The sequence below is a fragment of the Oryctolagus cuniculus genome, chromosome 5 (genome assembly GCF_051225735.1).
Source record: "Oryctolagus cuniculus isolate XC-2025 breed Fujian yellow rabbit chromosome 5, ASM5122573v1, whole genome shotgun sequence".
Taxonomy (NCBI): Eukaryota; Metazoa; Chordata; class Mammalia; order Lagomorpha; family Leporidae; genus Oryctolagus; species Oryctolagus cuniculus.
This window is the reverse complement of record NC_142871.1, coordinates 87,952,064-87,964,738: the sequence shown is the minus strand read 5'-3', so window position 1 is coordinate 87,964,738 and position 12,675 is coordinate 87,952,064. Positions and strand designations below refer to the sequence as shown.

The 12,675-nt window shown below is 38.9% G+C and overlaps 1 long non-coding RNA gene across 1 annotated transcript in view; it reads right to left on the bottom strand.

The window, feature by feature from the left end:
* Nucleotides 1–12,462, bottom strand: part of LOC149126571 (uncharacterized) — a 30,100-nt gene extending 17,638 nt beyond the window's left edge. Inside the window, exons 1-2 of the long non-coding RNA XR_016233428.1 lie at nt 12,222–12,462; nt 10,617–10,706 (exon numbers count right to left, since the gene is read on the bottom strand). This is a non-coding gene — a long non-coding RNA (uncharacterized LOC149126571). The remainder of the gene's footprint in view (nt 1–10,616; nt 10,707–12,221) is intronic.
* Between the last annotated feature and the right edge of the window lie 213 nt (nt 12,463–12,675).

Below are 12,675 nucleotides of genomic sequence, written 5' to 3'. Positions count from 1 at the left end.
TAGATCCTTGATAAGCTTTTGAGAGAATATTTTTAGTAAGAAATTCTCTGAAGCTTATCATTCCGATTTAGAAAATCATGGGGGTTGGTGCTGTGGCATAGAGGCTTAATCTGTTATGCCAGCATCCCATATGAGTGCTGGTTCAAGTCCTGGCTGCTTCACTTCCAATCCAGCTCCTTGTTAATGTGCCTGGGAAAGCAGTGGGAGATGACCCAAGTGCTTGGGCCCCTGCAACCCACATGGAAGACCCAGATGTAGTTCCAGGCTCCTGGAACCAGGAGGAATCAGCCCAGGTCCTTATGGCCATTTGGATTGGAACCAAGGGTTATAAAATATCTCTCTCTCTGTTTTCTACCCCCATGCCATACTCTGTAACTCTGCCTTTCAAATAAATAAAATTAAAAAAATCATTTAACAATATGGTATGTTCCCATTTTTGAGTTAGTACAAGGTGTGTGGTTGTTTACTCATTGAGGAAAACTTTTACATTCTGAAAACACTGATTTAAACTACAGTAGGATACAGAGTTAAAATGAAAATCTGTCCTTGGAAATTCCTAGGGAAAACAAAGTTCTTCTAAAGTTCAGGATTATCCTTTATTGTGTGTGTTACTAATTCTATATTCTGTACAGTTATATAAGGAGCTCTCTTAAGTACCAGGGGACAGACACAATGGTTGACTCATCCATGGGTTTGGATTACACGTGTGGAGTTGTGTTTTGGATGGAGTTCTCTGGAATAGCAACACTCCATCAACAACACAGTGCCACACCTGTATTCCAAATGGCAGACTAAGGCAAAACATATGACATCAAAACGCTGGCAATCATATTAAAAAGAAAGAAAGAAAAAAGAACTTAGGCTGTAGCAAAGATAAAGACAACACTAAGACAACGATATCCATGAAGAACAGAGTTTTACCTATATTGTTTCACAAAATGATTTATCTATCATTTAACCTCTGCTCATAAGGCATGTTTTTTCTGCATAATGCTGACATAGACACTACATGCACAGCATGTGAAAAGTTACTAAGATGGAAGGATGTTCTAGCCTAAAAAATAAATTATCATTACAGGCTGCAGTGAGAAACGACTGCTGCTTATATTTCTAAAACTTCTAAAGCGTCACAAAGAAGGCAGTGAAATGGCTTTTCCTGGAATTTTCAGTGGTAACTGATGGTACAGAATATATTTTTCCAGTTTAAGGGAGGAAGTTACAATGTTTAATATTAAAAGGGAAAAGTTATATAATTGTTTTTAATATAAAACATTCAGAAATTACCTTTCATGTCTAATGTCATCTTATTCATGTCTCTTAGAGAAAAGTGCTAATAGTTCCAATCTGGTTGAGCTTCCACATAGTTTAATTTTTAAGGATATAACCTAAAACAATTATAGCAGAGATTTTTCTGTTTGTATAGTTATCTCTGTTTACATAATTGGTCACAGGAAATTATTTTTGTATGTAAAGAAGAATAAGTAGGATGGGTATACGGCACAACAGTTTAAGTCTCCACTTGGGATGCCTGCATCCCATTCAGAATTTTTGGTTTGAGTACCAGTTACTCCTCTTCTGATTGAGCTCCCTGCTAATGAGTACCCTGGGAAGCAGCAGATGATGGCTCTAGTATTTGGGTCTCTGCTACCCATGTGGGAGAACCAGACTGGCTTCCAGGTTCCTGGCTTCAGCCTGGCCCACCCCAACATTTGTGGGCATTTGGGGAGTGAACCAAGTAGATGAACTCTGTCTCTCCCTGCCCCTCCCTGTCCCTGCCCCTAGTCTGCCTTTCAAATAAAATGAAAAGAAATAAATAAGAATTTTCAAAATTGAGGCAAATTGAAGAAAAGAGAAGTATAAGAAAGCCAGCATAAAAATAGAACTTATGATACATAAAAATCTATTGTTATCTGTAAAAAGATATATTTTTAATGACCTAGTTTGAGTTTTTGTTCATAAAAATTGTTATATTATAATCATTCTTTTCCTTGTGGATATTGACACAGATTCATATATTTTTCCTCAGTACATAGAACGTAAGTGCATACTGTCCACTGGTTAATATTCCTACAATATAATTTTTCAAATCTTGCTTCCGCATGGAGATTGCAATGGATTTTTATCTTATTATCTGCCTTTTCCTCATATGCCATGCTTTATATTCATGAGATAGTTGCTATGAATTCCAGTCATGCTCTTTTATGTGTCTGAAACACAGGGAGTGAAACTTACACCGGAGTTTGAAATCCTGGCTTTCTAATAACTGTGTGGACATTGATCAGTCTTATGTCCAAGACCAAGGTTTGTCATTAAACACTTTCTTTTTTTTTCTCTACAGAAATAATGCAAGTGAAATGATTATTTAAAACTTCAATTACTTTTTATATTGGACAATCAGGGAACACACTCCGTGCACTTAGATTGGAAGTTTGGTACCACCACAGTCTTTGTTGAAAAACATGTGGCTGGCCATTGAGAAGCCAGGAAAAATCATGTGGATTAAAGGAAATAAATTAACAGTTGAGTTATATAGATCTTGAGGGCTCATTGCACCTGGAATCATTTTCATGGTAGTGTATACAATTGGGCTTTCTCCTCTTTCAAGTATCCTGGCTGATGGATGAAAATCGCTGTTTTGAATAAAATACTATACAAATCTTTCACTTGGTAACTGGGAAAACATTGTTTTGTTGTTGAGATTTTCAAGAAGTACCAGGATATTTTTGATAGAGATTGCCAAACTTTCTGTCATACAATTTTGATCCCAGACTGACGTTATCCCTATGTATGTCTTCTTTAGCTTTCATTGACTACATGCAGCTTAGCCTCTGCTTCATATTCTCAGGTAATTTGGGGAACTGACGCAGACTAAGTTTGGTAGAGACAGTTTTAGTGCTTTTAATAAGAGATGGTTTTAAGGACACTAAACATTCTTAACTTATCTGTAAGACAATGAAAATAAATATTACCATTTTCCATTTAAACTATATTTAGGGAGAAAATGAGAGAATTGCCATGTTTGAGGCCCTACTTAGCTATAGAATTCTGCAAAGTAATTTATTTGCATTACCCGATAATATGAATATGTATTGAACATTTAGTATGTATCAAATTCTGGCTGAAGCCCTTCTCATATATTAACTCACTGAATCCTAACAAAGACCCTACTAGGAAAGCATTTTTTGCTCTTTCCATTTACAGATGAGGAAACTGAAGCAGACAGAATTTGAGCTCTTAACCACTGCACTAGGTTGCTCCCCTTCTTATTCAATATCTGTAATATCCTACAAGATAGGCATAATTGTCTCATCTTACATATGAGGACACTGGAGATTCAACAACTTGCCCAAAGTCGTACAGCTGGGAAGTGGCAGAGCCAGAATTCTCTGCAGGACTGAGTGATGTCAAAGTTCATGTTTTCCCCATAGTAACAGGTACACTTTTGTTAGAAGGCCAAGTCAGCGCCCTTAGTGAGCATGTCCTTCCTACAAGCATGGAGCTGGGAAAGAGTCTGGGACCACGACTACAAGGCAGTGTGGCAAGGGCATTGCAGTCTGCCCTGAACTGCAGCCTGTACACATGGTTTGAATTGGCCCTCTCGCCCATGCTGCAAGGTCAGTGCTCAGAATGAATTGAGAATTTCAGAGTGGTTTGTTTCCCAGAGTGGACATGCGCCTTCAGACAGACACATTATGGAAATCCCGCTGGGATTTCCACATAGCACACATATTTGTAATGCCTTCTCCTGCCTCAGGCTACAAGGGTGCTTTGTAGTTAGAACCTACTTCATTTTAGGATCCCATCTGGTCTTTGGTGGAGCACACTGGAGAAAGTGAACTATAGATTAACCTCCAAGACAGAAAATATTTTCATGGTTCCCATTTCCATAAGGTCACAAGAGTGTATGAGAATAGAATTCTTGGCAGGAAGTAAAATATCTATACTCTTAGAAATACTCTTTTCTCTAGTTCTAGCTATATCTTTTTATATCTAGCTACATGTGAAAAACTACAGGTAGGGGCTGGAGCAGAAATCATCACATTGTTTCCATAGCAGTAGGTAGAGGGAAAATGCAACATATTCTAGGTTCTTAATTTTCTACTCTAAAATTTCATCAATTGTCCATGTAGATGTAATATTTTTATTTTATGAAGCTTCCTATCAATTTGGGGGGATACAATAGTCAAATATAACACAATATACATTTAGAGTTATTCTTTATACTATTTTATGAATACAAATACACACATCCTTAATGTGGCTCCCTCTAGTTTGCATTACTTTCCAAATTCATGGACATTATAAGGTTTGTGTCACTAACTATCTTTCTTAAGAAGAATTATCTCATTTAACTCTTTTGGAGTTGAAACTCTGCCAGGGACCAGCCTTTTCTCTTTTTACGAGGTAGACATTAATTGAATCCAGCAAATGCAAATCAGTTCAGTAATGTGAATCTGACTCCATTGGGATAGTCATGAGCACACCACTGCTAGTTCTTATATCTTTTTGACCTAAGAAGTTCTTCATTTTGGGTCTGCAGCATGCAGATATACTTTGGTAGGTCCATAAATCCCTGAATTGAGCTCCTACTACATGCCAGTCACTGTGCTAATTTATATGGATTTAAATCTTATACGACAAAACTATTTTACAGATGAGGATATGAAGATCATGGAGGTTAAATGACTCAGAATAAGATCACACAGTGGGTAAGTGACAGAGCTGGGATTTACCCAGAGGTCATTTTGAATCTAGGTAGGGCTCTTATGCTGTACATGGCCTTACATGTCTCCTCCGATAGAACATATTTGAAAGGCAGACTACTTCTCCAATGAACAATGCTATAGTCATTCTGTAATATTGATCTTCTGATGCTCTTCTCGATGCTACCAAAATTGGTGATCAGTTGTTCTTGCTAATGTAAATAACCTTCCTCTGGCTATATTGATATCTAGAAGTAGGATATAGTAAATTCTGTGTCTGAGAGTCATTCTGTCTCTAAGTTAGGTATCTTCATTTTCATATCAAAGTCAGATCCAGCCTTGGATTTCTCTTTCTGAGTCTAGCTTCTAGAAGATAATGTTAGCTTCTCATTCCCTAGTCTACTAAATTGCTCCATGCTTCTCAATACTGAGTATACTTCAGGAATTCTCAAGCTTGGCATAATAGCCAAATAATAGACTAATAATTAATAAGTTGGACTTTGTATTAAATAAATATCTCCCTGGGTGATTTAAAAATAAAAATATGCTTACTCAACTACAATATCCAGGCTTATATAATAGGGAAATTCTCTTAACTTTTGAGTTAATTCGTTTGGTGGTAAAGGTATGCTCAAAATCAATAGTTAAATTATCTTTACTTTTGAGATCAAATTTCCTCCTTAATTTTAACATATTAACAATCCTCATAATGTAGATTGTTTCTTTGCATTTGTACAGTTAGTGTTAAGAATGACTGGGTCTTGGAATGCACAGGACAAATATGGCCCATTTTTAAGTAGGCCAATTTTGCTTTAATATTTGGGAGAAAAATCATCATTTTTGTTAAGATAAATTTAGTTATGTCACAGATTTCAATTCAAATTTTACATGAATTTTAAGATTAATGCCTAAGACTTCAAGGAAATTTTTGGCTTGTGTTAGCTTCTTTAGTTACTGATTTTTCTCTTCTTGGCTAAAGCAGAAATTCCATGGAAAAATAACAGTAGAGGAAAGTTTGGGTTGCAAGGCAAAAGTTCACATTATATTGTGCAGACAGCACAGTCATGAGGCAAAGCAAGAGCTTTAGACTTTCATGGAAAAAAGGAAAATAGTAACTGAACTAATGAAAAATTGAGGACTCTATGTGAGCGTTCACTGAGTAAGTCCCAGGACCTGACGATATGGAGATGAACTGACATGTAGAAGCCTGCAGGCTAATGGAGGGAGGATCACACAGATATCATTATGGTACAGAGTGGTCAGTGCTGTAGGAGAAGGGGGTACAAAACCCAAATGGAGCGCAGATCACTAACTCTGATAACTGTAAAAAGTACAAGTAGGGACCCACAATTGACAGAGATGATACCATATATTTGTCTAACACTTTATGGTGTTAGACAAATTTCCATGAATTATTTGATGGTGCTCAAGCATTTTGAGGGAGAGCATGTTATCTCTGATAAATGAAGGAAAACTAGGAGATTTGCACAGTATCATTTTTCCAGGTCCATGCCCTGGTCTTCTGTTTCTAAATCCATTTACATTTCCCATGACATCATCTTCCACTTATGCTGTTTAAGTATGATGCCACTGGTGTTAAGATGGTAGACTGTTAAGTATTGTTTTGTGTTCCTTTTTAATACAGAATAAATAATAAAATTCTTCTGGATAGGAACAGAATAACTTCTTAATACTTTATATAATACCTGTGCAATGCTTATGACCAACTGGGAAAACCACTGCTTGACTAAAAGGTTTTGCCAGAATTGAAAGTTGATGGAAAAAACCTCTGCCAATCAGTGCTTAATCTGCCTGAGGGATAGAATTTGTCTTTCATTTGAAATATTTAAGGAATCCTTTTCATGGTTAAAGGTTAAAGCCTGTCTCATTGGTTTTCCTTAAAAATACCTTTTCCAACTTGTGCACCGTGTGTTATTATAACAAATAAAAATATTATTAAAATCCCTGGGTAAGCTTTTTCCTTTAGATAAGTGCAGAGCTACTAGAACATATGACATCATATTTGGCTCCAGCTTTTGGAAATGAACAGTATGAAAGATGACAATTTCTAGTAGCCACGTCATAACAGGGGATGAAATTTAAAACAAGACTGACAAAATAAAGTTTGAGGAAGCTGACTGTTTTGAATTGTACATTTATCATGACAGTTTTGGGGTTAATCTCTGGAACCAGCACAAGGATGAATGAGGTAATATTTGCACATGTTGTGGATAAGATAACCAAAGCGGGGAAAAGCCCATTTCCAGGCTAATGTGCAACTAAGATTATGTGCTTGATGGCTGGAAATGGCTATGTGGTTAGGATAATATAGGGTTCAAAGAAATGAAGCAGATGGAGTGCTGAGCAGTCACACTGGATCTGAAGCTTTCCGAATAGGGGCATGAAAAGATGACATGGGGCGGGAGGAGGCTGGAGCCTGCCAAGAGGAAGATTTGGGAAGCAAGGAGATGGGAGGTGAATGACCAAACTCCCTCACAGAAATGACATGGTAAGGGTTGGTAATTAAAGCTTCACTGAAAAGTGAAATCTGATGATAAAACTAGCTTAATGCCATTCATGTGTACATTAGAGTATGCGAGGAGACTGGAACACTGATTTCCATCCCTTCCTACCCAGATGTTATTACCAGCCGAGAAACGTTCAGAGGTCTTTTTTTTGGACTCACTTTGTTTTATTCCATGGCTTTGAGGAAGGCGAAAGAAAGCATTGTGCAGAATGTGTTGACTGAAATGCACCATTAATTTCATGTCTATTTTATAAAAAAAAAGCACTTTTAAAGCATGCCAAGGCATTTTAAGTGTTTCAACAACATGCTTTTGTGACAATAGAGAAGCGAGGGTATGTTTTCATGGTATCAATAAAAATATCACAGTAATTTACAGGCTGGACTGAGCTCTGAATCAGATCACAACAAAGCTCTTTTAGAGCTAGCAGCAAACTTAATTTTGTTCTGGGACCATCGAGATCACAATAAACACCATCTCTGATGGTCTCTGTGATCTGAAGTCTTGGTTTCCAGTAGGCTTGAGTTTTATGTAGGGCCCTCATTTTTGGAAATCTTTATCCTAACCCCCAAATTCCTAGTTTACAAGCTTTGAGGTCCTAGAAGGAAAGAGAAAAGGCATATTTTTTTCTTTCTTAACTAGTGTATGTTTCCAGATGGTATTAGAAGCTATTATTGACTGAGAAGAAGCACGTGGGTCTTGGGTTTGTTCTTGGTTCTGCAAACTTGGCAAATGGCTCACTCTGAATATCTAAACAAGTAAACAAAGCATTTTCAGGATTTGCTGACAGTCAGTATTCTATCCTCAAACTCTGCCGGATGCAAACACCAAGGGCCCAATTTCCCTAGTTTCTATTCTTTTAGTATCTCCTTAGAGAAGTACACTGGTGAGAAGCCTATATCTAATTCTTTTCATTAATGCTTCTGTGACAATATGCTTACATGGTTTTTTACCAATGAGTTAAGTTCCATGTGGCAACAAGATAGCAGTTTGTTGATTTAACTCCCAAGTATCATATTTGATGGGGCACTTTCACATTAATGTTACATTAAATTTCTGCTATTTAAGGCATGGTAGTAGATAATTTAGGATATAAAGATATTTAAGACCAATTTTCTGGCTCAAAAGTATCCACAATACTACGGATACATTGGTGAGTGCGCACTGCACTTTCCAAGTCTGTGGCTCTAAGAGAAATTGTGAAGGAGGCAAAGAAACATGGTGGAAAGAGACAAACATGGGGTTTGCAGCTCTACCTATTCCTGACCAGGACTACATCTTTATCTCTTCCTATATCTGAGTAGTGAGGAAATGGACAGTAAGTACATAGAGATGTTGTGAGCACTAAAAGGGATATCTCATGAAAAATGCCCCAAACTGTGCCTGATATATAATATATGTCCAACCAAACATTGGTTCCTTCTTCCAAAACTCAATGAAGGATCCAGCTAAGGGATCAGGGAATGATTTGGTGTTGGAGGGGAGGATTAAAGGATGCATAGAATCTTGTACAAGTGATTTGAGGGACACTGAAGAGAAAGAAAGATGGAATAGTAAGGATGCAAGAAAGGAAGCATGCTTGGGGAATAACATGCAGTCCGATTTGACTAATAGGATACATACTTGTATGTATAAGTATGTATATATGTATATATATATATGTATGCATAAGTATGTATCCTATTAGAGTAGCTATGGGCTACAGACCTTGTAGAGGCTCCAAATGCAATGAGAGGCCAAATAAAATTCTGTGAGCCAAAAGTGTCAGTGTAATAAATATTCAGCATGATATCTTGTCCCAAAGGAACATGGATCTAGCAGTGTTCTGTTCACTGGGTTATAATTGGGCAAGACAGAGATCAGGTGACTGCTTAGTATAATTGTAGAATTGTTCAGAGAAGAAGAAATGAAGGTTCAAACTAGTGTAGCAATAGGAAAAGGAGGAAAGTCCCTCAATCACACAGCGAGAGTGCAGTCGGCCCTGAAGGGTTTGTTCAATGCAAGAATAAGTATAGAGGAGAGACAAAACAAAAACATAACAAAAAAAAAAAACCCCAAAAATCCAACTTGAACTTTTACTTTCTTATCTTCTACTATAAGCGAAAATGGGGGAAGGAAGTAGGGGAAAGATGAGAAGGATGTTTTGGAACAGCGTGAGTTCATTCTTAATCGGGATGTTGAATTGTAGCCATTGAAAAATTAGATTAACACTTCCCTTATTTTTTTTTTTCTTTACCCTGAAGCCCTCACCCCATGCACTGCCCTTAATAAATAATACTTGATGAAGATGGTGATGATGTGTCCTCTTCATGTTAATCCAGGCAGTTCTCAGTTTATGAATGGATCGGGTTCCAAAAGTCTGTTGTAAGTCAGTTGTTTGACCATTGGAATGTATTTTTCCTTTGAGACAATGTAACACTCAGTGGTAAAATTCTCAAACTGCTTCACAAAAGGCTATTTAATCCACAATGTGTTGGAATTATAGTGCTAATGTACTGCAGACTAGTAATTCCTTATAGGCATATTATATACTTCTTGATGATTTGCAAGTGCTTTTGCATACATTTTGAGAAAAAAAAACAGAATTCTCTGCATGATATTTTTTCCATGGAAAAAAATATGCTCCAAGTTTTAAATGCAGAGGCTAGCTACACATCCTCCACCCACTCTGCTCTCAGTGGGAAGATTTGGCCTCCATGTAGATGCTCCCACGTTGCCTTTCCCAGAGTGCTCACTCCAAGGGCAATGCCAAGATGGGAGACAGGAAGGAGGGTGGGGAGATAAATATATACCAGTGCACAATGCAGGAGGGCTCCCTTGTGAGATAAGCCACCGCCGACTGTACGGTCAGAGACCAAGTTTGAATCTTGATTCTGCCACTTACTCTTGGGTAACCTGTGTGAGTGTTTCATTTTCCTTCATGCCTAGTGAGGATAGTTTACCTGCCTCATGGGGTTTGGTGATATTTAAGAGGAGGTTTCCTATGAAGGAGCACATGGCACAGCATACACAGTGGGTGCTCAAATGTTTGATCCTCTTCCTCAGCTGCCTACTCTCACTAAACTCTAAAGAGGAGTGGGTAGAGAAGGGCTTCTACGGTGATAAATGGAAGGGCCAAGAAAAGGGTTAAGAATTAGGGTGGGACTCTGGTGGTGATGTTTCTGTGGTATGTTATTAGTCCCCAGAGGGGAAGCAGTGAGGGCCCATGGGTGCTGACTCTCCCGGACAACAGTGACAGTTTCAACATCCATTTCTGCACCAGTGCTGTGTGATCCTCTTATCAGAAAAGGCACGAGGGCTAGGCTGTGTATTAGTAAGCACTGTAACCCATGTATCTCAGGTCTCAATTGTTTAACACTGTAGAAGTCTAGCGCTTTTTCATACTCACATGGAGTCCTCCAGGAAGCTTTTCTCTAGTGATGATTCAGTGGGTTCTTTCCATCTGTGGCTCTGCCAGTACTCACGACTTGGCATGAAGCTGGTGGAAGGGGGAAGAGCAAGTGCTGCTTTAGTGTTGTGCATGGGAGATTTTTATGAGCTGGGCCTGAGAGGTGCTCCTGTCACTTCCACTGAGATTACAGGCCATCACCACACGAACACATCAGACTGTAAAGGATGGGGAAATGTAGTTTCGCTGCTTGAGCAGGATGAAGAGGAAACAGTTTTGGTGTCAGCTGGCACTCTGCTGACGATGGCAGTAGAGGTGCTAAGCAGCTGCAATTTGGTAAAAATTGTTTGTTGGTACAAGAGATCCTTTAATGTCCCTCCATCAAGAAATTGCTTAAAACAATGCCAGGCAATAATATAAAATAACTTCAGCTCTTTAGACATAATGGAGTTTCTGAAGACACAAATTGTTATTTTTCATGCTGTTTTTTTGTCTCTTGAATTACTGAACTAACAAACTCAAAGTCTGGATGTTCAGGTTACACCCATAGCTAAGCATGCTTGATTTGGTCTAGTCTTTCCTGACCGACCATGGAAAAGGTCCTAGACAGAACACGGTTTTGGAGTCTAATCACTTCAATAGCACAGGATGTTCTAAGGCTCTGCTATGTTCCAGGTGTTAGGGATAAAAATACACGTAACACGAGGTCATGAGACTGGTGGGAGAGGAAAGGTCAACCTAGGAGGCTGATTAAGAGTCGAGATGAGGGTAGGCAGGAGCCAGAACATCAAGCCATCTCAAGGAAGCTGACTGCTAACCTGTTGCTTACAAAGAGCTAATTTCATTCTGGTGCACTAGCCCAGCGAGCTCACAGAAATGTTACCTGTTGATGCAAGATTCATGCCAATTTATTTGCAAAAATGTCTTCACAAAACATCTCTTCTGTGGTCTCACACTATTTAAGCATCATAATTTGTTCAGAACATGTGTGTGTGTTGTGTTTATGTTGTGTTTTCTAAGGCCTGTAAACACTTTTCAGATAACTGGCATGGAAGGCCTCTGCAAATTAGAGGTAGTAAATGAGAGGTGCATATCATGTAGCCTAGGCTTGCATAATTAGTTTTCTAGCTGAAAAGTTACTCATAACAAACTTACAGCACAATCTATATGCATCCCATTGAAAGTTTGGGGCATTGCACATCACACTGATTTAAATACTGGGTTAGCAGCCAATGTTTAAAGAGCAGACACTTATTCATTATTCCAAAAGGGCAGGGAATTGGACCACTGGCAGAGAGAGACAACAGCTATTTGTGTAGGGTGACCCAAGACAGTGCATGGGGTCCAGGGATCCTTTCTCAATTTGGGAAGCATCTGGTCATCAGGATGGTTCACAAACATGGCTGCCCATTAGAACAACCTGGGGAACGTTCAAACATTCTGATGCCCAGGCCGTACCCCAGACCACTTGAATCAGAATCTCCAGAAGTGGGAGCTCCATATCAGCATTTTCTCAAGCTCACTTCGTCTTTTTTTTTTCTGGTGGGTGTAACAGAATGCTGGAGAGTGAGTAATCTATAAAGAAAAAAGCTTATTTTGGCTCACGTTCTGGAAGCAGAGAAGTCCAAGATGAGTCAGGCATCTCTGGTGGAGGTTTTCTGCTGCTTCAGCTCATGGCAGAAAGCAGAAAGGCAAACAGCCACGCGTGAGAGAGAAGAGGGGGTGCGAGGAAGCCCAAGGCAGCTAACTACTCCTGCAAGTTAAAGGCATTAATCTGTTCCCAGGGGCTGAGCCCTTGTGACCCAAACACCTCCCACAAGGCCCACCTCCAAACACTGCTGCACTGAGGAGCTAAAGGGCTGACACATGAACTTTTGTGAGATACTCAAATCCTAGCACTCCCCAAGTGATTCCAATTCACAACCCAGTTTGAAGAGCCCTAGTCTATCAGATGGCATTACCACCTACTTGGAAACAGCATGTCCCAATTCATGAGCTCAATTCATTTAAGTCATGTGCCTAATACTGTGCTTGGTCTTGAGGGTTGAGAAAAATGCCA